We start from the raw sequence: 25,925 nt of genomic DNA, 5'->3' as shown, positions 1-25,925 counted from the left end.
AAGTGCCTATGACATTGTAAACCTAAAAATTTTATATAATCAGATGAAAAATATCGGTCTTAATATTGATTTTGCTAAACGAATTATAAAATTATACAGTAACAGAACAATCTCATTAAGAATAGGAAATAAAATAATAGGTGAAAGAAAAGTTAACATCGGTATTCCACAAGGCAGTATTTTAAGTCCCACACTATATTTGATATACACAGCCGAAATCGAAAGCAAAGTTCAAAATTATGTCAAAATATTAGAATACGCAGATGATATTATAATTTACAAAGACGAATGCGAAATCCCCTTCGGATGCAATATGGTAGAGCAAGCGTATAGTGAATTAAAAAGCTGGTGCAATTACATAGGCTTAAATATTTCTAGTCAAAGGACAAGGCTAGGTATTTTCTCCAGAAAACGGTGGATACCGAATTCAGTAACAATCAAAGATATTACTTTTCAAGTACAACCATGGATTAAACATCTTGGAATTATTTTAGATATGAAGTTGCTATGGAAAGAACATATACCTAGAACACATAGTAACAAAAACAGAAAAGGGCGTAAACGTATTAAGAGCAGTAAATGGTTGTAACTGGGGAGCAGACCCTAATATTGCTCTTCTGTTATACAGGGTGTCCCGGAAAGATTGGTCATAAATTATACCACAGATTGTGGGGTAAAAAATAGGTTGATTGAACCTCACTTACCTATATACAATCGTACACACAAAAAAAGTTACAGCCCTTAGAATTTACAAAATGAAAATAAATTTTTTTTCATATATCGAAAACTCTTAGAGATTTTTTATTGAAAATAGACACGTGGAATTTTTATGGCAGCAACATCTTAAAAAAAATTAAAGTGAAATTTGTACTTTGTACCCAAACTTTTGTGTACGTTCCAATTAAATTATTATTGTAGCACCATTAGTTAAACACAATGTTTTTAAAACTTTTTTGCCTCTAAGTAATTTTTTGACAAGCCATTGTTTATCGAGATATTTTGAATATTTGTCGAATCCACGACATATTTGTATATGGTTAAGTATGATTATAGACACCTGTTAATAATCTGAAAATTTATTTATAACTTACATTTTTAGGTCTATTTTGAAAAAGAAGCCACATCTCGATAACAGGTGACTTATCAAAAAAAGACTAAGAGGCAAAAAAGTTTTAAAAACACTGTGTTTAACTAATGGTACCACAATAATAGTTGAATTGGAACGTACACAAACATTTGGGGGGTTTAAAGGAACAAAACCCCCATAAAATTTTTATGTAAATATATTAAAAAAGAAGCTGCATCTCGATAAAAACTGGCTTATCGAAAAAATACTAAGAGGCAAAAAGTTTTAAAAACGTTGTGTTTAACTAATGGTACCACAATAATGAATTAATTGGAAGGTACACAAAAGTTTGGGGGGGTTTAACCCGCCGTTACACGCGTCTTCTATTGTGACGTGGTTGCACGCGTATGAGCGTCGCCCTCACCTACATAAATTCGACTTATTTCGAGGAAGAATGAATATCAACATGTATAAATATAAAATGGGTTGCACTCACATATTATAGAAAGTCTCGTAAACCAATTTTTTTATTAATTTAACAAAACAAAAGTAAAAATAATATACATAGATCAAAAGCAAGTTTTCTTAATTTTCAATTTCAGCAAGCCACTGAAGGACTTAACGTTCTTTAGGCGAATTCATTTTACTAGAAATACAAATTAAAATTAACAACTGTTCTAAAGCTATTTCTTTGTGGCATTTATGTAATTAACTATTAATATTTTGTATTTTGATAACGACGTCCGAGGTGGAATTCGAAACGTCAATAAAATTAATTTTTCAAGTTAAATTGTGGCTTATTTCCCAATTAGAATAGGTAAATTTAAAAATGGGTTCTTAACCAGTGGCGCACCTAGAATTTTCCTCTGGGGGGGAGGGGGTTTGCTTGGGCACCGAAAGTTTTTTGTATTATTTGTGAAAGAAAAGTTACATTTTCCTACTTTCTTTTATATATATTTCTATATGCTCTGGGTGGGGTTTTAACCCCCAAACCCCCCGCTCGGTGTGCCACTGTTCCTAACCTAACCCAAACAATAATATTTTAATTAAACCTACCTAAATATTAAAAAAAAACCTAAAAGTTTCTTTGAGATAACAGAAACGTGATTTCACCGTGATTGCACGCGCAGTGAGGAATTCCCTCACTTGAAGAGGGATGTCTCTTCTTTCAACTATCATACAGCACACTGACCGCATGAAATATTCTATAACTTTTTCATACCCTTTCATGAACCATGCTAAAGGCATTCCTGGGTGCTTAAGGTTATCGTATTAGTTTACACAATTTCATTGGTTATAAACAAATATGGTGAGGGATTCCCTCATAGCGCGTGTAATGGCGGGTTAAGGGAACAAAACCCCCATAAAATTTTATGGGGTGGACAAATTTTACTATAATTTTGTTTTAAGATGTTCCTTCCATGAGAATGATACATGTTCATTTTCAATAAAAAAGTTTTAATAGTTTTCGATATATTGAAAAAAAATCGATTTTCATTTTGTAACTTCAAAGGGCTGTAACTTTTTTTATGAGCACATTTGTACTAAGGTAAGTTAGGTTCAACCAAACTATTTTTGACCCCAGAATGTGTGGTATAATTTATGACCAATCTTTTCGGGACACCCTGTATAAATCATATATTAGATCCATATTAGACTACGGTTCTATATTCTATTCACAAGCTGCGAAATGCGAATACACTTGAGAATGCAATATAAAAGTAGGCAAAGTTCAACTTACTCTCTATCCTCAAGCTAATGTTCACTATGAATGGTTTTACCAGCAATGCTTATTTGTTCGGTCCAGCCGCTAATCCTGATGCAATGCACTGCTGTAACTCCAAAGAAACCTAAAATTTTAAGAGAATGTTACTTCAAGGTAGTGAAGTGAGCTATTTGGATGCTACGAACTTTTATAACGATGATGTTATTGATGTTAAGGTATTTAGAATTTTAAAATTTAAATTTACTTTAATTATTTTTAATCCAAAATAGATCTCTAGTTAATAAAAAAAACAAAGCAATTTATTCAGTCTATCCAGTATATAGCAAAACAAGTTTATTTAATATCTATAATAGATATAAAATAATGTGCAAAGCAAGTTGAAGTAGAAAAATAAATGTTAAAATACAACTACCCCAGAGAAAACCAAAAGTTCAAGGAGATATTTTTAAAGCCAGAAGTGCAAAAGACCCCACGTTGGGCGCCAATTTGTAACCCAATACTCTGGGTATTGGGATTTGGAAGAAAAAGAGCTGATGAAAGAGGGGGAAAATAGAAGAGGGTTAAGATACTAATGGAGAGTGGCTTAGCTCAGACGAACAAATCAAAGAGGCAGAGAGACACTATATCTCAAGGGAGGACTCGGGCTAGCTTCAGTGCACTAAATATTGGCTTTAAAATATACAAACAGAGATATGGGATAATGAAAGGGTAGAAACAAGGAAGAAAATGAGACAGGTTAATGCGAGAAGGGAACGCAACTAGATAAGAACGCTGGAGACAGAATAATATGAAGATACGACAAGGAAAGAAGAAGAAAAAGGGCGCCAACTCGAACGAACAGCTCAGATTTCTGAACTGAGGATTTGAAAAGTTCGAGATTTTTGAAATAAAGGAAAACAGAATAAACGACCAATAAATAAATGACAGTGATCAATGACCTGAAATACAAAAAAAAAATATTCACTATTTACCTTGTTCTGCTATATTATCAACTGGTGATACGAGACTGAAATAAAAATCAACCTTACTAAGAAGAAATATATTTATAATATTTCACAATTTACAATGTATCCATGATACTTATAAAACATGTGAGATAAACAATAGTGGTGGAGTTGAGAAAAATAACAATCTAGAACCCAAAGGGTTACGCCAAGTAAATTACCACCGCTATTGCGCAATATAAAAATATCAATAACGAAAACCAGGTCAGTGTCCGTAAGCGTAGCGAAATCCTATACTATGGTTAGTATACTAATATTAATTGATCCTAGACTAGATAAGGTATAGTTAATACTAGAACAACTAATGGTTACACAAAAAAAATTTAATACCTTATCTAGCAGAGACTTAAAGGGTGACGTACTCACCAATCGAACTATTAAGTGTCCGAAACAATCGAAATACCAGATCTATGTCTAAGTACTATACCTAAGTAAACATAGATGCTGGAAGCTATATAAAACTAACAAAATGAGTTTGGTTAAAGACTTTTCCAGAAATATTATTTAAAACCTATCGACAATCTTTATATATGTCTTAATTCCCCTTTCCCTTATCAATTAATTTATTTTATTTGAATATTTATTTATTATTTACCATTACCTAAATTTATTTAAAATCCTACTTCAAAAAACCTATGTATATAGTGTAGTATAGGTACCTGTTATATGCATATAAAAAGTTTACACAAATTTATTACTGTAGAGTAAAAACCAAAATATTTATAGGTATGAATTGAAATAAAGAAAAAAAAACTCTTATCTTTTACAACTCCTGGGTATATTCATAGGAAGGTCCACTAGATTTGGGAAATCTCTGGGCACTATAACATCTGTGTGGAGCGGTCTGAAGTTGAGAGGTTCTGTGGATGTATTTGGTGAAACGGGTCGGTAATGGTTTATGATGTCCTACTATTAGTTATATAAAGTATATTTATCCATTATATTTATCCATAAAAAAATCCAACTAAGTATCCAAATTAGTTATATAAGGTATATTTATCCATAAAAAAAATCCAACTAAGTATCCAAATTATGGGTGGAATGGAAATATGATGTAGAATGTAAAAACGAACCTAAAAATACACATTTAAGACCTCTAGCCACTCTCTATAATGCAATTACATCCATTTCCCCGGACCCAAACAAAGCATTGCTGTCCCAAACAAGTAAACATTAGGTTATGTCCCGTCAAACTTGTCAATCTAATCAATGTCACTTTCTGACATTTTCGCAGCTGCGCGTTTATAGAATGGTCTACACCAGTTTTTCAAATGGATTCATAAAAACCCAAAAAAAAACCAATATGAATGCCACACCTTGTACGCACTAATAATAAAAAAAATATCAAAGCACTCTCCTAACAGGACCTAAAAACATGATTAAATGTTCGGTTACAATGAAACGGTAGCAATATGTATATGTACATATATCAGAACAGAAGGATAAATAATTTGATTTCGCTTACCCTGGGATCTCTGATACGTGACCACGTGGTATAATTTATGTTATAATTTCTTGAATTCTTGTTTTTTTGTTACTTTGGAGATTGTCTGTTGAGTTTCCTGATGTTTAGTTTACTGGTGGTATGTAATATATTTAATTTCAGTCCATTATTTTCCCAGAGTTCGTCTACAAATAGCAAGCAGCTCACGTATCAGAGCGGATGTTCTTTAACCAACTGATTTTACTATTACGAGTTTCGCTTCTCTACCGTCCCGTTGGTCGTTCGGCCTGCGCCGATACGTCGAAGCGTTAGGGAGTTATAAAGATACATAGGCGCATCAAATAAAACACTTACGGGGTAGCAATAAATGCTACACCACCTTCACAAACTCGACTGTATAGTAACTAAAAGTTTAAAAAAATGCATTGGAGCCATGATGAGTGCACCAAATTCTAATTTAATGATTGAATGCTGCGAACCACCTCTGGAGTTAAGAAGAAAATACTTAACCGAAAATTTTCTATCGAAAATTGTTTCTAGAAACAGTATTTAATAAAAAAAATTAATCAACTTTTTATATCAGATCTTACCAGTACATACTGGAAAAGTAAAAAATCTTTATTAATAGTAGAAGCTTACAACCAATATTTGAGTATTAAAGAATTAGTGCATACTACCGATATATTACCATATTTTGAACTAAATTCAAAAGATATTATTAACATTGAACCAATTTTCTTTATTGATTATTCTCAATTTCATCAACTCATTCGAAACCAATTATTTGTATCAGATGTTAATGATCAAGTACTTAACTGTTATCAGTTATATACTGATGCCTCAAAAAAAGATAATAGAGTAGCGTGTGCAGTTTGGGATCCAAATATCGAATATAAAGTAACAAAAAGGTTAAATGAACATTTCTCAATATACTCCGCAGAATTGACAGCTATTTTTGAGGCATTATTATATATAGAAACTAACTGTTATCAAGAAAATTTCATTATTTTTTCTGACAGCAGAAGCGCCTTAGACAAATTAAATAAACTCCACAATAAAACCAATTTAAATCATATTGAACTAAATATTGCCAAAAAAACTATGGAATTAACGAACAGTGGAAAAAGCATAAAACTAGCATGGATTAAAGCGCACTGCGGTTTGAAACATAATGAAATAGTCGATAACTTAGCAAAAGGGGTCCTAAATGTAAATTACATTAGTAATTATAAATGTACCCCTTCAGATTTAAACATATTTTCAAAAAACCAAGTGAAGCAGGAATGGGAAAGTTGGTATAGTGAAAGTCACAAGGGAAAATTTTATAAAAACTTACAAAGTTCTATTCCTTCTTCTACTTGGTTCAAAGAGGGCATTTTCGAAAAAGCATTCGTCAAAACGATTTGTAGATTAAGATTTAATCACACTTTGGTTCCATCACATCTTTTTAAAGTTAAATTAAGGCAAGATCCCTTATGTGATTGCGGAGAAATAGGAACAACGGAACATATGATCTTAAATTTTAACACCATACAGGATAAGATACAACATTTAAATTATGAATTGAATAAATTCAAATGTATTAAAAATCCATACAATCTTGCCCAATTATTTATATCTAAAGATATAAAATTATATAAAACGCTGTATAAACACATCTGTAATATAGGTTTAAAATTGTAAATTATATGTGTACATTTGGGAAAAAATTTAAAAAATATATTAATAAAAAAAATAGAATAAAAAAATAGAACAAAAAAAAACAGGATAAAAAAATTAAAAAAAAAATTAATAAAAAGAAAATAGAATAAAAAAAATAAAAAAAAGGATAAAAAAAATAGAATTAAAAAAATTAATTATATCAATAGGTAGAAGTTTTCCATCCTAAAGGTTGAATTGTGGATAGTTTTGGCGCCAATTGATTAAGAAAAAATATATACATAAGAAAAAATATAATATATAAAACCAAACACTTTTGTTAACCACAATAAAAAAAAATGAAAAAGAAATTATAAAGTGCAGCAATTCATGAGCTCAACATATAAAAATTGGTTAGGCGAATGGATCCAGTAATCCGCAGTCATTTTTTTCAACCACATACACACACACTTGAACAGATTTAAAATGAATGGTTTTTGAAAAAAAAAAAGATCAAATCTACACTTTTCTCCATGTAACTCGAAAATGATAAGAGGTAGGAAAAAGAGATACAACATAAAAATGTAGATATTTTTCAGATAAAAATTTTGTTTTTTCTTTGATTACTGTATCTCTTTATAATTTTTCAGTTACATGGAGAAAAATGAAGATTTCTAAGAAACTTTAAAAATGCGCTCTCTAATTTGAACGTTTATTTTTAAGCGCTTTATTTTTTCCAAGAACAATGCCTTTTAAACCTGTCCAACTTTATGAACATAGAAATATCACTATAACAAAAGGTATTGTAGAAGTAAAACGATGCATTTAAATCTGGTGGATGAGGAGTTAAATATACTTCGCATTTTATCTTAAAATAAATTAGCCATCAATATTTTTTGCACTATATCTCGCTTAATGTGAATGTAATCGACATTTAACGGTGCTCGCTTTAAAGTTCTTTTCAAGCACTATAAAAGATATTGCTTGAATTATGCCATTAAAATTGACCATTTCTTTTTTATTTTAAGTTGAACACATCGATTTTAGCATGTACCAAAAAAAATATTTTTTCATCTACCATATATCTTTTTGTATTATAACTAGAAGATTTATCAAGAAACCAATCTCTTTGATTTTTGGTAAGCTACAAAAAAGTTTTATATACTTAGTTTTTTTCGTTAGATGTTTAAAGTATTCACAAAAAAAACTTCCGAAAAGTTGATATTTTTCAATGAAAATCGCAAATTTTCAACCACGAATAACTCAAAAAGTATTGAGTATTTAAACAAAATTGTAGTGTACTTTTTGCTTAGAATTTGGTTCTCTAGTAAGTTCCGTGGATATTTTGACCAAAAAGTTTTTCACCCCCGAGAAGGGGTGGGAACTACCCCTAGATAAAAGCGCACAATAGCATAGGGTAAACTTTGAATTAGGAGATAAGTATAGAGGCTATTCCCAAAATTTCATTAAAATCCATGCAGTAGGATAGAATTCTGATACTCTTGGCTAATTAGCAAAATACAAGGAAAAGTTATTTACCAGCAATTTTATTGCTGAAATCGAATCTTATGACTGTATATATTAATAATATAGGTATGCAAAGTCAGCAGATAGTGTGCTACTTTTTTTATAAACAAAATGACGCCCGAATTTTCTGTTTTTTTTCCAATTTTTGATCTATAACTCCAACGATTGTAACTTTACACCAAAAACACCCCAATAAAAATTCACCGTAATCAAATTCTGCATAGAGACGCATTTTTCCCGATTTACTTCGACGAAAATTTTCCCCGGAAAATGCGGTTTTTTTCCAACAAAATTATTAAATTTCAACTAAAATTTTAGATAAGTAATTGTTTATCAATAATCAAATAACTTCGTAACATCAAAGCTTTTCCGTATAGATTATAATTCCAGACGCCGATGGAAATTGAATGAACAGTTTAGCAACAATTGAATTGTTAATTAAAAATTTACGGTCGCTATAATAACCACAATAATTATGATACATAAGAATAATTATGATTTTTGTATGACACTATGCCTATGTAATATACTTTACAGAATTAAAATTTGACTATTTAAGCAGCCTCAGGAATATTTTCAAATTATAAAAAAAATTTTGGCTTATAAACAAATAAAATATCTCGGGAAATATTAAATTAAATTAAATCATGAAAACGGTGCTGGACAAAAAGGGCCAGGACGTTTCTTTCAAGAGAAAAAAACTTTTAATTGTGATGTGTGGTTCCTGAGATACAACCGGTCAAAGTTGACCGGCATTGACGGCAAAGATATAAACAATGGAATCATAATTTTTGAACCATCACCTTTTCATTTTTATCCTTTTTCTTCGCACCAGTTTTCATATCTTTAAAACAGTCTACAAATGAAAATTGCCAAAAAGAGTAAAATTCCAATAAAAACTTAGGTTGAAGAAAATGTAATCTCAAAGTTCAAAATCGGTATACGTTAAAAAAATGCATTTTTTCGGCTTCCCATGGAGCAATTTTCTTCATTTTTTTTTTGTTCCCAAGTAACTCGAGTAGAGCCATCTAACTAACGTATTATTAAATGTAAAAGTTGTTTTTGTTTTGTTATAGTAGATTAATTTTTTACAAGAAAAGAAAACTACATATTTTTTCCAGTTGTAGATTTTTTTTAGATAAACTTACTACAAGTGTAACTTTTAACGTTAAAAACACAAATATTCTCATTTGAAAGCTGTATAACTATTTAAACAATCTTTATTTAAACAAATTAAAAAAAAAATATAATAAATAAATTAATTTATTATAACAAACCAAAGGAAACAAATCTGACATTTAATAATGCGTTAGTTAGATGACTCTACTCGAGTTACTTGGGAACAACAAAAGAATGAAGAAAATTGCTCCATGGGAAGCCGAGAAAATAGATTTTTTTAACGTGTACCGATTTTGAACTTTGAGATTACATTTTCTCCATTTTCTTTTTGATTGGAATTTTGCTATTTTTGGCAATTTTCAGTCGTAATATAGATAGTTTTTATTATAATAATATATGTTATGACTATTTTAAAGATATGAAAATTAGTGTAGAGAAAGAAGACAAAAATAAAAAGGTGATGGTTCAAAAATTATGATCCTACTGTTCATACCTTTGCCGTAAATGCCGGTCAACTTTGATCGGTTTTATCTCAGGAACCACTCATCACAATTAAAAGTTTTTTCTTTTAAAAGAAGCGTCCTGCCGCTTTTTTTAATACCGTTTTCATATTCATATTTATATTTTAATAAATTAAAAATAATCCTGAGGCCGCATAAATAGTCCAATTCAAAGTCTGTAAAGTTCATTACATAGGTACAGTGTCTTTTTATACAAAAATCATAATTATTATTATGTATCGTAATTATTGTGGTTATTATAGCGACCGTAAATTTTTAATAAACAATTAAATTGTTGCTAAACTGTTCATTAAATTTCCATCAGCTTCTGAAATTATAATCTATACGGAAGTAGTTTTTATATTACCAAGTTATTTAATTATTGATAAAAAATTACTGATCTAAAATTTTAGTTGAAAATTAAAGATATTGTTGGAAAAACCCGGAATTTCCGGGGAAAACTTTCGTCGAAGTAAATCGGGAAAAACATGTCTTTATGCAGAATTTAATTACGGTGGATGTTTATTTGAGTGTTTTTGGTGTAAAGTTAAAATCTTTGGAGTTATACAGCAAAAATTGAAAAAAAAACACGATTTTCGGGCGCCATTTTGTTTATAAAAAAGTAGCACACCATCTGCTGACTTTGCATACCTATAGTATTAATATATACAGTCATAAGATTCGATTCCAGCAATAAAGTTGCTGGTAAATAACTTTTCCCAAAAATGGCCTATTCTCCGATAATCTGCCCAGACTGAGGTAATATCCTGTTTATGCTCTCATTGACTGGCGTAGGTTTATTTTTCTGGTGTAACTACAATGATATTATGCAAAAAATTATGTTGCATCGCAGATTTAAAATGGATTTATTTCGAAAACGGTTGAGTTTAGCGAGATGAACAGAGGCGTAGCTACCGCCGTATCAGCCGTATAAATTATACGGGGCCCCCGACATACAGGGGCCCCAACCCGGCACGGCATGTCGAAACAAAATTCCATTTAAAAAATTGAACAAAGCATTCTACAATTATTTCACTATTAAAACACTTTGAAACAGTGTATGTTGTTTGGATATCAACATTTTGGTGTAGTGGATTCTTTATCTATACCTATATAAATCATATTTATCTATTATCTATGCTCTGCCCCATAAGAACAGAGCTTTTTGTTTTCCAGCTACCTCTCAATGTCAATTCCGTTGGCTGTGTGTGAGCTATTGTACCTATAATGTATAATGGCCAAGTTGCAATTTTTGTAATCGCTTTATCTTTGAATATTTGAAACAGTATGTATTGTTTGGGTATATTTTCGTATAATCTGTGCTTTATCTCTAATTGCATTTATGTAGGTATATCTACACTTCTCCAAGAAATTAACGCACCACTTTAAAAATTGGTCATTTTTAATGTTTCATATTTCCTAAACCTGTTTTCCGATTTAAGTGTTTTTTTAATACATATGTTATAGTCGTATTCTTGAACAATATCGTAATAATATTGTTGCTAGACAGGTAAATTACTGTTGTCATTGTGTACCGGCTGTATACCAATCAAACTGTGATTTTTTCTCAAAGTTCGCGTCACTCTGTGGAATATTATAGCATTTATAAAAAATATGAAATTAAAACCCAAATATAGCCTCATGTTTTCTTAAAATTCTGTTTTTCGATTCATTCGCTTAGGTTGGATATTAAAAAGGTTAGGTAATAGTTTAAAAACTAGCCTTATTTTTCATCAATTCAGGGTGTTTTTAAATAAGTACCTATGGCTAACTTTAAGGGTTAATTCTGTATGAAAAAATAATGACAGTTTGCTTTATAAACGTATGTCCGAGATAGGGGGTGTTGAGATTTTTCTTACAAACTGACGATTTACTTATTGCTCTAAAACCGGTTGATATATGCCAATGAAATTTGGTGGGTTTTAACAGGTAGTTATTGGGCATTTTTAATGTACAATTAAGAATTTTATGTTCATCATTTGTGCACATAAGGGTCATATTACCAGTATGCGCGCCAATGGTAAATATTAAATTCCTAATTGTATATCAAAAAGGCTCAATAACTACCTCTTAAACACACCAAATTTTACTTGCATATTTTAACCGGTTTTAGGGCAATAAATAAATCGTCAGATTGTAAGAAAAATTTTAACACCCCCTATCTAGGAGAGGAAGCATTTGCAGACATAGGTACGTTTATTAAGCAAACGCAAACTGTCATTATTTTTTCATGTAGAATTACCCCTTAGAGTTTGCCATATTTATTTAAAAACACCCTGTATTGACGAAGAACAAGGCTATTTGTTAACGTACCTAACTTTTTTATTATCCAACATAATGAATTAATCAAAAGCGAATGAATCACAAAACAGAAAGTTAATAAAGCATGAAGATATAATAAAATAAAAAAAAAGAATGTAATTCCGTACAGATTGGAACTAAATTTTTATCAAAGTTTAGGTAAATACAAAAGATATTTTCAAGAAAGTATCCAAATCATATAAAGGGATCATTGGTTAAATAATTAAGAAGGGGTCATTTTTGCACAATAGTAACTTTTTTTACTGCTGCGGTAATTCACGCTTTTACGATTTTTTCTACAAAGTTGAATAATAAAGATTTCAGTTAAGATTTACTAAATTAATTTTCACCCTTATTTATTCAAATAACTATATGAATCAGCCCCAAAGGGCCCGTAGTAATACATCAAGTACATAACTCCAAAAAAAAAGAAGAAAAAACGAAAAAAAGTTTGTTAATTAGTGAAGAATCCCCAGGAACTAAATTATCGAAAAGGCATTTAAAAATGTTTAATCCCAGCGACGTTATTCAAAAAAGAAGTAATAAAGAAATTAGAATAATAATTTTTTAATGCCATTTAGAGTTTAATTTAAATTTGAATTTATCATTTATCAATACATTTATTGAAAATATACATAAAAATAAAAATAATGAGACCTTGTACAGGTGTATATTCTTTTGGCAACAACCGCGTTTTTGCAATTGAAAATATAATATAGTAACATTTAATAAACAAATTCAATATTAAGCAGTATTTTTTTTTTTGCTTTATACTAAATTTAATAAATTAATTAATAATAAATTTAAATTCGAGACATAAAAAATGACCCATTTTAATAGTGGTACGTTAGGTTTTTGGAGAAGTGTATTTGCCCGCCGCTCGCCGTTATAACATAAGAACAAAGCTTCTTTGTTTAAGCTCATTTTCAATGTCTATTCATCCTTGGATTGAAAAAACTTAATCTATTTTCAACCAATGAGTCTCGCCAATTCAAATCTATTTTGGACTTTGGTTTATTAGAATTTATTAGGTTTATTATTATTATCTATATGTTGGTGTTATACGCAGAACTTATTAGTTCCTACGGTTGTATTATGTAATGTGCAATTTATTTAAATTTTGCAATATATTGTTTTGTTTTATTCCATTATCTTTTATTTTGTACTAATATTGACGATTTATGTAATTTCAGTAAAGTGTATTTGTTTTTGTTTTTTTTTTCCGAATTTTTGTAAGCCTTGTCCATATAATTGTAAAATTTTCAGTGATAATAAAACATACTTCTATTCTATTGTATACAAGCGTTTTTGCTTCTTTTGTCGCGGGGGAAAGGGCCCCGCGACCAACTTTGATATGGGGCCCCCGTGGGGTTAGCTACGCCACTGGAGATGAATGTAGTATCTTTTTTAAGTAAAAATATTATGAAAATAAAATTGTTAATTCAAAGGTATGTAGAGTGGGGAATAAAAAAATTGAAGGTATTAAATGAGCACTGAAAGACGTTTTGGCGCCCTTTGGGTAATACATCATTTTTAGTGTCGAATTTAGATTACTAGTCCCAGAAAAACCTCGCTTACTAAATGTTGTGTTGATATCCCATGCCTGTCAGGAAATATTCAAGAATAAATTAATATTGTTCTGAAGCTATTTTCTTGTGACATTTTTACAATTTTAACTATTTATAGTGGGAAATAAGCCTAAATAAAAAATAAATTAAAAAATACTAAATAATCGAGTTAGTACATATTTTATATTTTAGTATTACTTATATATCCCTGTATTATTGATATTATTTATAATTTAAACAAAATTATAGTAAAGTCAGAATTTGGTATTAATTTTGAGAGTAATTTAAATGTAAGACCAAATACTTACGATGTCGGGATAGTATCACTAGGTTTTTTCCTGGTTTTCCCTCGTGATTTACTATGAGATCTCTAACGCGAGAATTTTAATGTCACCGTTGCATGTGGTTGTCTTTTTAAAGACAGATCACATGCTATGATTTTTTTGTGACGGATACTCTTGAGTTGGGGTTGATTTCATGTAATCGAATGAACTATCTTTCAGTAAAGTCGTCCCAGGAACGCAACTCATAAATATTGGCAATATCATTTTAAAGTCTTCTACTTTAAAATGTATCATATGTATCTGAATTGCCGATATAAATGAGTCAAATTAAATAAATTATTAGAAGAATTTTTTTTACTAAGCAACAACATTTTTGTTTCTGTAAGTAGTATTTTGTATTTTGACAACGGCACCCGATTTGGGCGTCGAAACGTTAATAAAAATCATTTTTTAATAATATTGTGGCTTATTTCCCATTATAAATAGTTAAAAATAAATTAATAATAAAATAAAAGTTTAATTTTGACACCCTGTATTGCGGTTATTATCAACTTTCGTACTAAAGTAAGTTAGCTTAAATCTAGTTATTTTAAGCTGAGGAATCTAAGGTTAAACTATGGTCGATTCGCTACCAAGCACCCTGTATACAGTGAGCACGTAAAGGTTGGAATAAATTCATTTTCTCGAGAATGGACGATTTTGGAAAAAAATCCCAAAATAGGTCAATTTTTATTTTTAAATTGCGACTTTTTGCCATATGTATCATACTAGTGACGTCACCCATATGGGCGTGATGACGTCATCTTAAAATTTTTTAAATGAGAATAGGGGTCGTGTGATAGCTCATTTGAAAGGTAATTTAATTCTCTATTCAGTAATATAAACATTAACATATTTATTTATACAGTGTCAAAAAAAAATTTTTTTTTTATTAAATTTGTTGACATAAAAAGAAGAATGTGTGTAATTTATTTAACTTACAATACATTTTACTGCTATCAGAAAACAGGAAATAATGTTTATTTGACAAATAAAATAAATTACATGCATTCTTCTTTTTATGACAATAAATTAAATTTAAAAAATGTTTTCTTGGACACCTTGTTTAAATAATTATGTAAATAAAATAAAAATGTGTACCATTTTTATTCGGTTGCAATGCGAAGGCAAACCAATCTTACTTTTTAATTAGAATACGGAGTGCAGTCCAGTTCCTTTAACCGCGATTTTCTGCTCTTATTGGAGCTTCATCAGAAGGAACGTAGGCACTGTTCTCCATACTCCAACTAAATTGCATGAGAGGTTTTCCCACACATCGCAACCAAAGTGATGATAATAGGTGGCAAGCGCCATCTGGCAATTGAAAGACGAAGCAAGTTTTCAATCCTAATAGTAAATTAATAATATTGAAAAATATTAAAAATCACTAAAAGATTTTTAAATTGAAAACTTATTGGTACATTTTCATGGTAACACCTCCAAGACTTCTATAATTTGCAAGTCATATGGATGCTGCAGTGAAGACGAAAGGGAAGGAATTCTACACCTTGAAATTCACATCCCCGGTCTGCAGCCGGGGGATTAAATTTCAATTTAAAATCTTTTAGTGATTTTTAATATTTTTCAATATTATTAATTTACTATTAGGATTGAAAACTTGCTTCGTCTTTCAATTGCCAGATGGCGCTTGCCACCTATTATCATTACTTTGGTTGCGATATGTGGGAAAACCTCTCGATGCAATTTAGTTGGAGTATGGAGAACAGTGCCTTCGTTCCTTCTGATGAAGCTCCAATAAGAGCAGAAAATCGCGGTTAAAGGAACTGGACTGCACTCCGTATTCTAATTAAAAAGTAAGATTGGTTTGCCTTCGCATTGCAACCGAATAAAAATGGTACACATTTTTATTTTATTTTTCGTATTACTCCGTAGAGTAACCAGGTGCATTTTTCAGTTGGAACTTTGCCGGCTGCAGACGGGGGATGTGAATTGCAAGGTGTAGAATTCCTTCTCTTTCGTCTTCACTGCAGCATCCATATGACTTGCAAATTATAGAAGTCTTGGAGGTGTTACCATGAAAATGTACCAATAAGTTTTCAATTTAAAAATCTTTTAGTGATTTTTAATATTTTTCAATATTATTAATTTACTATTAGGATTGAAAACTTGCTTCGTCTCTTAATTATGTAAATGTTTATATTACTGAATAGAGAATTAAATTACCTTTCAAATGAGCTATCACACGACCCCTATTCCCATTAAAAAAATCATGGATGACGTCATCACGCCCAGATGGATGACGTCACTAGTATGATATATATGCCAAAAAGTCGCAATTTAAAAATAAAAATTAACCTGTTTCGGAATTTTTTTCCAAAATTGTCCATTCTCGAAAAAATGAATTTATTCCAACCTTTACGTGCTCACTGTATAAAAAGGCAAACTAATTATATCTGACTGGTTTTTGCTCACTGTGGAATAGTTTTCTGGTACAGGTAGACCAGGCCATTTAGGAAAAAATAGATTGATTTTAACCCAAATACATCCGAGTAATATGTTTGCGACTCAAAAGTGGAATCATTGCATCGCGATGTTTTCCCTTAAATAGGATGTTGATATTTGGTTTGGAGTTGTGACTGCATAGCTTCACTGATGATGCGTAGATGATGAAATAGCTATATGGAGATGGGGGTCCAACTCTGAATCAAATAAAAAACAAAACCTGCCTTTATCTTAATCTGTTTGCATTAATTTAGTTCTGAAAACCCTCTCTAAACTCCAGATATTAGCAGTAACCCTGGGCACCGGGTACTCCGGGGGACAGTTCTGATTGCGTATTCGTGTTCAGTGGCCCCAAAAACCCTCCGAATAATAAAATGTGGCTCTTAATATACTGATTTTGACTTGTTTATGTCCATAATGGAAATTTCAGTGCATGGAAATTGCAGTTAAAAATGCAATAATGCATTTCCACCTACTTTTCTATTAGTTCATTAATGTAAGGTTTTCACCTCGCAATTTTTACAGAATAGATCGATTTGCTTGAAAAATCGTGACTAAGTAGTGTATAGTCCAAGGATCAAAATCTATATATGAGACCGAAAGACGCTTTTAACATGGGGGTAGTTGCCACCCCATCCGTGTGGTGGAAATTTTTTATTATATTTTGAGAACAAAAATTGGTAAAACATTTAATTCTAAGCAAAAAATGTTATTGGTGTATTCCACGAATATACGACTGTTTTGGATTATCGCGACAACGAATCTTTTAGTGTGCAACATAAGAAGTACTAAAGTATTTTGCTTTAATAATTACTCCAATAAACAATGTAATTTGCAATTTGCTTGTGTTCTTTATATTTTGCACAGTAAAATATTCGTTGTCACGATAATCCAAGAGGGTCGAATATTCGTAGAATGGGGTATATGAATTTTTTTGATAAAATTACCAGTTTTTGATTTTTATTCGCTCTCAAAAGGGTTAGTTTTATATAGAAAAAATCAATGTTTTTAATCAGTTTCCTGCTAATAACCCAAAACCTATTTATTTTATCACAACAACTCTAATTAAGGAAAATGTACCTTTTGAACGAGTAGATGATTTTAGCAAATAATTTTATTTAATTGCCTTTAAGACTAATAGTATCTGAGCTATATTTTATAGTTACCTTTTCTCTTTTCTTCGTCGAGTGTTAAATTTTGGAGTTTCAAAGTCAAAAAACGGGAAAACTATGTATTTTTCGAGAATAACTTATAAAAACACATTTAAAGGATTTAAAAAGGTCTATTGTCAAAAATAAAAAAGTAACGAGCTCAAAAATTTAGTAACTTATGTTGAAAATAAAGTCAGTCATGTTTTTCAGCGAGAAAGTGAGCGGAAACGGCCTCCTAATTACCACTCTAAATAAAAATAAGTCGTTGACACTAGTCCGTCCTCTTTATTTATGTATGGTAAATAAATTTTACAAGTTTGACCGGCTTTAAATAATTAGTTAAAAAAAGAAGTTAAAAGCCAATAACGAATTTTTGTAGTTTAGCTAAAAATGCCCTTTTCTTCAAAATAGACAGATTATCATCAGAGACACGAAAAAAATGTTTATATATACAGTCGGAAAAATTAAAGAATACCCATGAACGATCACATCAATCACTTATTTTGTATTTGCCATGTACGATCACATCAATCACTTATTTTGTATTTGTTTGCAAAAACAAACGTTTGTTATAGAAAAAGACAGCAAATACAAAATAAGTGATTGATGTGATCGTTCATGGGTATTCTCTCATTTTTCCGACTGTAAATGTGAAGCTTTTTTAATTTACTGTTTAAAAACTTTTTTCTACAACCGTGTTAAAATAGTTATTTATGAAACAGTTCGTGAAGTATGCTTTTTGCGAACGCACGCGATTTTTAGAGCACGAGCGACAACGGAGCTAGTGCTATACATCGCGTAAGTTCGCAAAAAGTACTTCACGCACAGTTTCATACAATATTTTATCTACAATTCTATTCTACAATTTTTAGAACTTTGACATGTAAAAATCCTAACCAGTTTCAAACCACAAAACTGTCAAAAATTTTGTTGTTAGTTATTGCTCATATTGTCATCACCGTGACAACGCCAAAGTTAAGAATATTTGATTATATAAAAGTGTGCCACAAAACCCATTGAAAGTGTGCGAAAAAGTAAATCCTATTTAAAATACATTGTTGCTTCACGCACACTTTAAACCTTTCACGCACTGCTATCTATAATGGCAGTTTTCACAAACTAAAAACTTATACATAATATGACATAGAGTAGATAAATGCAATTTTTAGCACTCCATAGGAGCGTTAAAAATGCTACTTTAAAGCACTATTGCTTTAAAATTTTTAAGGCCCTGCAGTTAAAACTGAATTGTCAAATTGTGAAACGTCAAAATATTTATATTTTATTTATTAACATTTAATATTAATAGCACAACTTGTGCAATTTTAAAAAGGTGGTTTAAAGGTTTTTAAAATTTAATTTAAACTGTATTATTGCACTTTAAACACGTTTGTAGAAAAAAAAACTATTACAATTTGTTAGAATATGCAACAATAAAAGTAGGATGTTATTCTATAGTTGTTATGATTTATGTATTGAGAGTATTGGCTGTGAGTTTCGACGGTAGCGCTATCTCGCGGTTTGAAACTTATACTTTTCTGATAAAATTTATGTATGTGAAATATACAAAACGAGAAAAATAGATACTTATCTAGAAAGACACAAATTAGGTATGAACTGAAATATTATTGTAACCTGATTACTAAACGAATACACAGAATTAATAGTAAAATTAATTATGTTTTTTTATTTTATTCATTATAATTTTAATATTTAATATATAAGTTCGTGCGACTGGATGACTGCTTACGCAAGAGACCATTGAGAAAAAGAATAAGTTTATATGAATTATTTAACATTTTAAAGGTTACCTCGGTTTATTTTTGTGTGCTTACTGCTTTGCTTATTAAAATTTGTAATTTGTATGAATTGTAATTTGTTTGAATTCTATCAAAATGTATATTAAACATTATACTGGATTCAAGTCTTATTTCCCATGATATCCAATTTCAATCAGCAACACCAAAAAAGGAAAGGATTTAGTTGATACAGGACATGTACGCAATGTTTCCGAATATAATAACTGCATCCAGTACTGTTATATTCAATATTTTTACATGAATCAATACAAGAGCTGCAATATCTTGTTTTCTTTTTTGAAAAATCCATAATACCCGCCATTTCAGTTTGTGAAGTTTATCAAATGCACAAAACAATACTGCCAACTGCCACTAACACAGCGTTGCCACATTTTATTTAGAAAATCTACTGTAAGTTTAGCTTACTAAAATATACTTATCAAAAACTAAAATATACTATAAAACTTTATTAATATATTTGTATATAATTTAGGACTTTTTATAATAAAAATAACAGCTGACTAACTAGAAATTTTTTTTATTTAGCTAAAGCCTCGACAACTAATGGGCATTGGCATGGTGATGGTACAGTGGATTTTACCATAGGTAGCTAGTGTTATGTGTAGTGTGTGTGTTGAGTAAGTGTCTTGTTACTTTGCAAAGTCGATGTCATTGTCTTTGCAGAGACGCTAATTATATCCGAACGTCTCCGGTCCCTCCGGTGGGTACCGATCACACAAAGATAGAAACTATTTTCATTTATTAATTTATAATAAACGAAAAATTCTCTACCCTGGTGAGATTCGAGTTCACGACCATTCGAACCTTTCGATCCAAAGGTAGGCGCTCTTACCACTGAGCCACAGAGGGAGTTTAACTAGAAATTAATACGACTGTTTGTAAACAAAAACCAAACTTTTTTATATTTTAACTGGGGAACAAAATGACCAACTATAATTAATTTTTATCAGTTTCATATTTAATATTTGTATATAATATTTTGTCATCCACTGATTTTAACATCTGCATGTCTGGATCACATTCTTCAAACAATTATTTCGCATTTTACATTAGAAACACGCAAACACAACATTTGTTGTTTTGCAAATATTTTAGTTTTCCATCGTTAGCTTCTAACAGGCTCACCGAATACCAGAACTCTTCAATAACACCTGAAATAGGTACTGATTGCACTGCTACTTGAAATCTGCAAGTTTGTTACACCAGAATCCAGTTTAATTTCTGTTTAATATTCATCATCTACGTCCTGGGGCTAGATTCCGTGCACTGTAGATATCTACACTTCGCTTTCTATCGATGTCAATTGTCGTGAAAATATTTGAATTTTTAGCTTTAATTGAATTATTTTCTAGTTTTGCTAGTTGATGCTGAAGTGACACTTAGTAAACAAGAAAATATTTGAATTAAAACTAAAAATTCAAATATATTGACATTGATAAAAAGCGGTCGGCGGTGTTAGCGATTGTACACAGAATCCCACCCCTGAATCTTATTTTCGGTAATGACATTGGGAAATTGTAACAAAATGTCTAAAAATTAATTTAGAAATGGGGTAAATACTATTAAAAAGCAAATTTTATTTTAGTCATAAGAAAATGTTGAAATATACCAAAAATCTTCTAAAAAATATTGCCTACTAGAATTTTTTTAAATTTTTTCAAAAATCTATCAAAAAAGTAGAAATCTACTAAATGTGGCAACGCTGCACTACCAGCGCTGATGAAAACCGTCAAATCCCCTCTCCTCTACCCATGGCGCGCCATTTAAATTTATCAGATAAATGCACAAAACTGCCACTAACAGCGCTGGCGAAAGCTGTCAAATCCCCTCTACCCATCGGCTCATGGCCAATACGCTCTGAGCTTCGCTGGTGTCGCTCCTAGCGGTTACTAATTCAACTTTCACTGGTAATTTTTAAATTTATTATTTAATTGTTATCGCTTAACATTTACAACGCAAAAATTTAATTAAATTGTAATCGATTTTTTTAAGATTTTGCTAATCATTTTGACGTTCTATTGATAAAATATGAATTTCTTACTTCGGATACTTTCACAATTATCGTGTAGATGGCGCTAAGATTAATATAATTACATCTTACGGAACATTAAAAAAACTTAAATTCAGTATTTAAAACGTAAGTATATTTAAGGTAAAAATATAATATACCACAGCTTTGACCAAATAATATTTTTTATAATTAATGTTTTTAATTTTAATTTTAAATGAATACCCAAGTAGCAATTTTACGACCTGCAACCAATTTTGTCCTAATGGGACGTTAAATTTAAGGACAAAATTGGTTCACAATAAGCCTTAACCAAGGAGAACGTCTGTTTTTCCTATGGACCAACGTTGCTGCTAATAAGTAATATAATCTGATGACCAACCGACATCGGGAATAACGACGTCAATTATTAGGATAAGGTTTGACGTTAAGCTGACGTCGGTCTTAACCTATCTGTAGTATAAGTGCAATTAAGTGGTATACATCAACGACTACTCAACGTCGGGAATTACAAGGTATTTTTTAGGATAGATGCCAACGTTCAGAGGACGTTGGTGTTTTATCGAGTATGGTAGACGTATTTTTCGGGAAGACGACAACGACAATCCAACGTTGAGAATACCAACGTTAATTATTAGGTTAAGGTTTAACGTTAAGCTGACGTCGGGTATAACCTCTATATTACAATTAGGGAATCCATCGACCTGTCAAAGTTAAATCACGTGCTCTTTGGTTGGCACACAAAACTGTTCCTAACCTAAACTCAATGTAATTATTGATTTTTCCTTATTTGTTTTTTGTCGTGATTTTGAGGTAGTATAGTATTTAAAGACATTCATTAGATTAATTATTTTATAAACTTTACGTTTTTGGTGATTTTAAGTGCTGACAACATGCCTGTGACTTGTATAGTAGTGAACTGTGGAAGTCCAACTGATGGGGATAATGTTAATTTTAATTTGTTTTTTGTCCTGATTTTGAGCTAATATAGTATTTAAAGACATTCATTAGATTAATTATTTTATAAACTTTACGTTTTTGGTGATTTTAAGTGCTGACAACATGCCTGTCACTTGTATAATAGTGAACTGTGGAAGTCCAACTGATCAGAATAATGTTAATTTTAATTTGTTTTTTGTCGTGATTTTGAGCTTAATATAGTATTTAAAGACATTCATTAGATTAATTATTTTATAAACTTTACGTTTTTGATGATTTTGAGTGCTGACAACATGCCTGTGACTTGTATACCTAGTAGTGAACTGTGGAAGTCCAACTGTTCAGAATAATGTTAATTTTAATTTGTTTTTTGTCGTGATTTTGAGCTTAAATAGTATTTAAAGACATTCATTAGATTGATTATTTTATAAACTTTTCGTTTTTGGTGATTTTAATTGCTGAAAACATGCCTGTAACTAGTATAGTAGTGAACTGTGGAAGTCGAGCTGATCGGTTAATGTTAATTTTTTTCGTGTTAACTCTATAGGGCTTTTCATTCACAGTCATTTGTTTTGAGCTTCTGTCATATGTCATATAATCCGTGTATAGTAATATTATACACAGATTATACAACATCTAACAGAAGCACGAAACAAATGACAATCGATGAGAAGCCCTATTAGAAACTCATTTATGTTTCCTCGCCTAACTAAATTATCAAAAAACAGGACGCACTCATGCTAGGAATTATGGTTTTATTAATATTATTACAATTATTTATATGTGACACTAACGTAACTAGTGACATTAATTTTTAGGCCAATGTGACAAACTTTATTAATACTAAATTTTAACATTTATCCCCTATTTTGTTAAAACAATATTATTTTGTTTTTCATTCTATTCAAAATAAATGCAGTTTTGACAGGGAATTTGTTTTGTTATTTATTTATTCCATATAGACCTGGATCCCGCGTACCAAAAAAAAGTTGATTAATAGCAAGCTGAAAATTTATTAATAGCTTAACGGTGTCTAGTCCGACAAACTTAGATGTACGGGACACTGGAAGTTTTAACTGTGGAACAGGTTAAAAATTTGGAACGTCAAACTACGAAAATGTTTATGTAATTTGTCAGATAAAACTTACAATTGATTTGCTACCAATTCATTAAATTCTCATGCAAAAACCAGACTGGTGAAAAAATCACCAACTGGGCATTTTAATGAGTAGAACACGAAGACCATGTCAAACTACAGGAATCAGGTTGGTCAGTAATAGCAGTCTGATTTTTGCATGAGAATTTAATGAAAGGATAACAAATCAATTGGATGTTCTGTCCGACAAAATATATGGGATGTTTTTGTAATCTGATGTTCCAAATCTGAGTTTCCAAACTGTTTCACAATTAAAACTATCCCTGTTCCAGTGTCACAATACATCAAAGTTTGTCCAACTGGACACCGTTAAGCTATTAACAAATTTTCAGCTTGCTATTAATCAATTTTTTGGTACATGGGATCCAGGCCTAATAGCTTTGTTCGTAGTACGACACAAACGATTAGCAACTGCTGCCAACCATCAGATGCATGAGCAGTTAATAGTTAGCATTCATAGACTACGAATGCACATGTGTCTGATGGTTGGCAAGAGTTGCTGATCATTCTACGAACAAACCTATCAGTAATCACTATTTGTGATATCCATGGGTAGTTACTAACAGAAAGAGGCAGGATTCGATTTTTAAATAATTTATTTTAGAGTCAAAACATAGTCATACCTTAAACGATAAATGTATATTATCATTACAAGTTGATACTAATTACAAAAATAAATACACATTTAAAAGAACAATACATAATTACTCATGAAGAAGAAGTACATTATAATTAAAAATGAATAACCATTTTCATATCGCTGCAACACAATGCCAAAGCCATCTTATATTTCAGTTCGTTTAGTGAGCACAAGAAGCACTCTGACCGAACAGTTTCAAAACTCATTAGTTTTTCATCAGAGAATGCATATGTTGCTATCTCCAAACCATGTAGCTGTAACATATGTACATGCATTGGGTTCTTCTTAGTCTGTCTTGCCCTGGGCATACTCAGCTAAAAATAGGATTGCTGCAGACTTCACTATTACCGGCCATACACATACAATCTGCATTTGCTATGTCATCAGAACTGGCTATCACCACACCCAAGCATTTAGTCGTTTAGCATTAGATTTTTGGAAATGCTTCACCTAAAAAAATATTTTATTTTTTTGGAAAATCTTCAACTACAAAAATTAGAGTATTTGCGTTCTTTACAATGATTGAGAATATTTTATTTAAAATCAGACATTCATATAATATAATTTTAGAACAATCATGACAGTAATTCAAATAGATGGTAGTAATAAATCATTTTCAGATAATTATAGAGTTCGCAGTTTACAGATTAGGACGACGATATGTCTGGTTTCATACAGATATATAAACGTAAATAAATCTAATATTTAGAACCAATTTATCCAAAAGACACTAATACTGTTATCCATATATTTCTTAATGGTGAATAAATAAAATAAAGGCATACCTTTCCAACAATAATATGAAAATCAGGAAATCATTAACAATTTTTACTCCATTCAAAACAAATCCAGCTGTAAAATATTTATGTGCCTGAAGGCTTTTGTATGCTTTCATCTGCTGCTTAGAGTAGCAACTGCGAGATTCCACCAGATATGTATAAATATCTATAATAGTAACTTGATGGTCTGCACTTTACTGTAAAATCCAATTCTGACTGAATTGCCTATGGATCTAAATCCCCAATTATTTTCAGCTTCAATAAATATCTAAAACAATAAAAGAAATAATGTTATTGCTTGCAAAATTCATCATTATTGATAAATATCGGGGCAAAATGAACAGTAAATAAAATTTGTTTCGCCTACCTTTCTCGCAACATCTGGAGTTTCCAATAATAATTTCCTTAAATAATCAGTTTGCATTGTGGTAAAGTTTATAAAGTTCACAAAAACAGGAAACGAAATCCAAATGCATCCAAAATAGACAAAATACGACGATAAACAATGAAAAATCATTGAAAAATAGATACAAACATAACCTCGTTGTTAGTTTGTGTGCCAACCAGAGGTCACGTGGTTTGGATTGCCTAATGTAATTTACTGGAAGACATGTAACGACTGCTCAACGTCGGGGATGCAAGCAAGCAATTTGATTTAACCCGACCTGTGGGAATGTCCACCCTCTCGAAAGAGTACATTCGGGTGTAACAATTCATTGGGGCGAGGTGTTTTGACCCGAGTATATACAGGGA

The 25,925-nt window shown here is 30.8% G+C and overlaps 1 protein-coding gene and 1 long non-coding RNA gene across 2 annotated transcripts in view; both read right to left on the bottom strand.

The window, feature by feature from the left end:
* Positions 1 to 2,967, bottom strand: part of LOC126878802 (cytochrome P450 4d8-like) — a 244,366-nt gene extending 241,399 nt beyond the window's left edge. The window contains exon 1 of the mRNA XM_050641703.1: positions 2,808 to 2,967. The gene's annotated coding sequence lies outside the window, so the exon portion shown is untranslated. The remainder of the gene's footprint in view (positions 1 to 2,807) is intronic.
* A 21,483-nt stretch (positions 2,968 to 24,450) lies between these two features.
* LOC126878801 (uncharacterized) lies at positions 24,451 to 25,688 on the bottom strand. The gene is made up of 3 exons (XR_007695790.1): positions 25,540 to 25,688; positions 25,179 to 25,440; positions 24,451 to 24,843 (listed from the first exon to the last, which is right to left on the bottom strand). It is a non-coding gene; the product is annotated as an uncharacterized LOC126878801 (long non-coding RNA).
* Positions 25,689 to 25,925: the final 237 nt, after the last annotated feature.

Source organism: Diabrotica virgifera, chromosome 1 (genome assembly GCF_917563875.1).
Source record: "Diabrotica virgifera virgifera chromosome 1, PGI_DIABVI_V3a".
In the NCBI taxonomy this organism is placed as follows: domain Eukaryota; kingdom Metazoa; phylum Arthropoda; class Insecta; order Coleoptera; family Chrysomelidae; genus Diabrotica; species Diabrotica virgifera.
The sequence above is the reverse complement of the archived record's forward strand: the minus strand, read 5'-3'. Positions and strand labels throughout refer to the sequence as shown.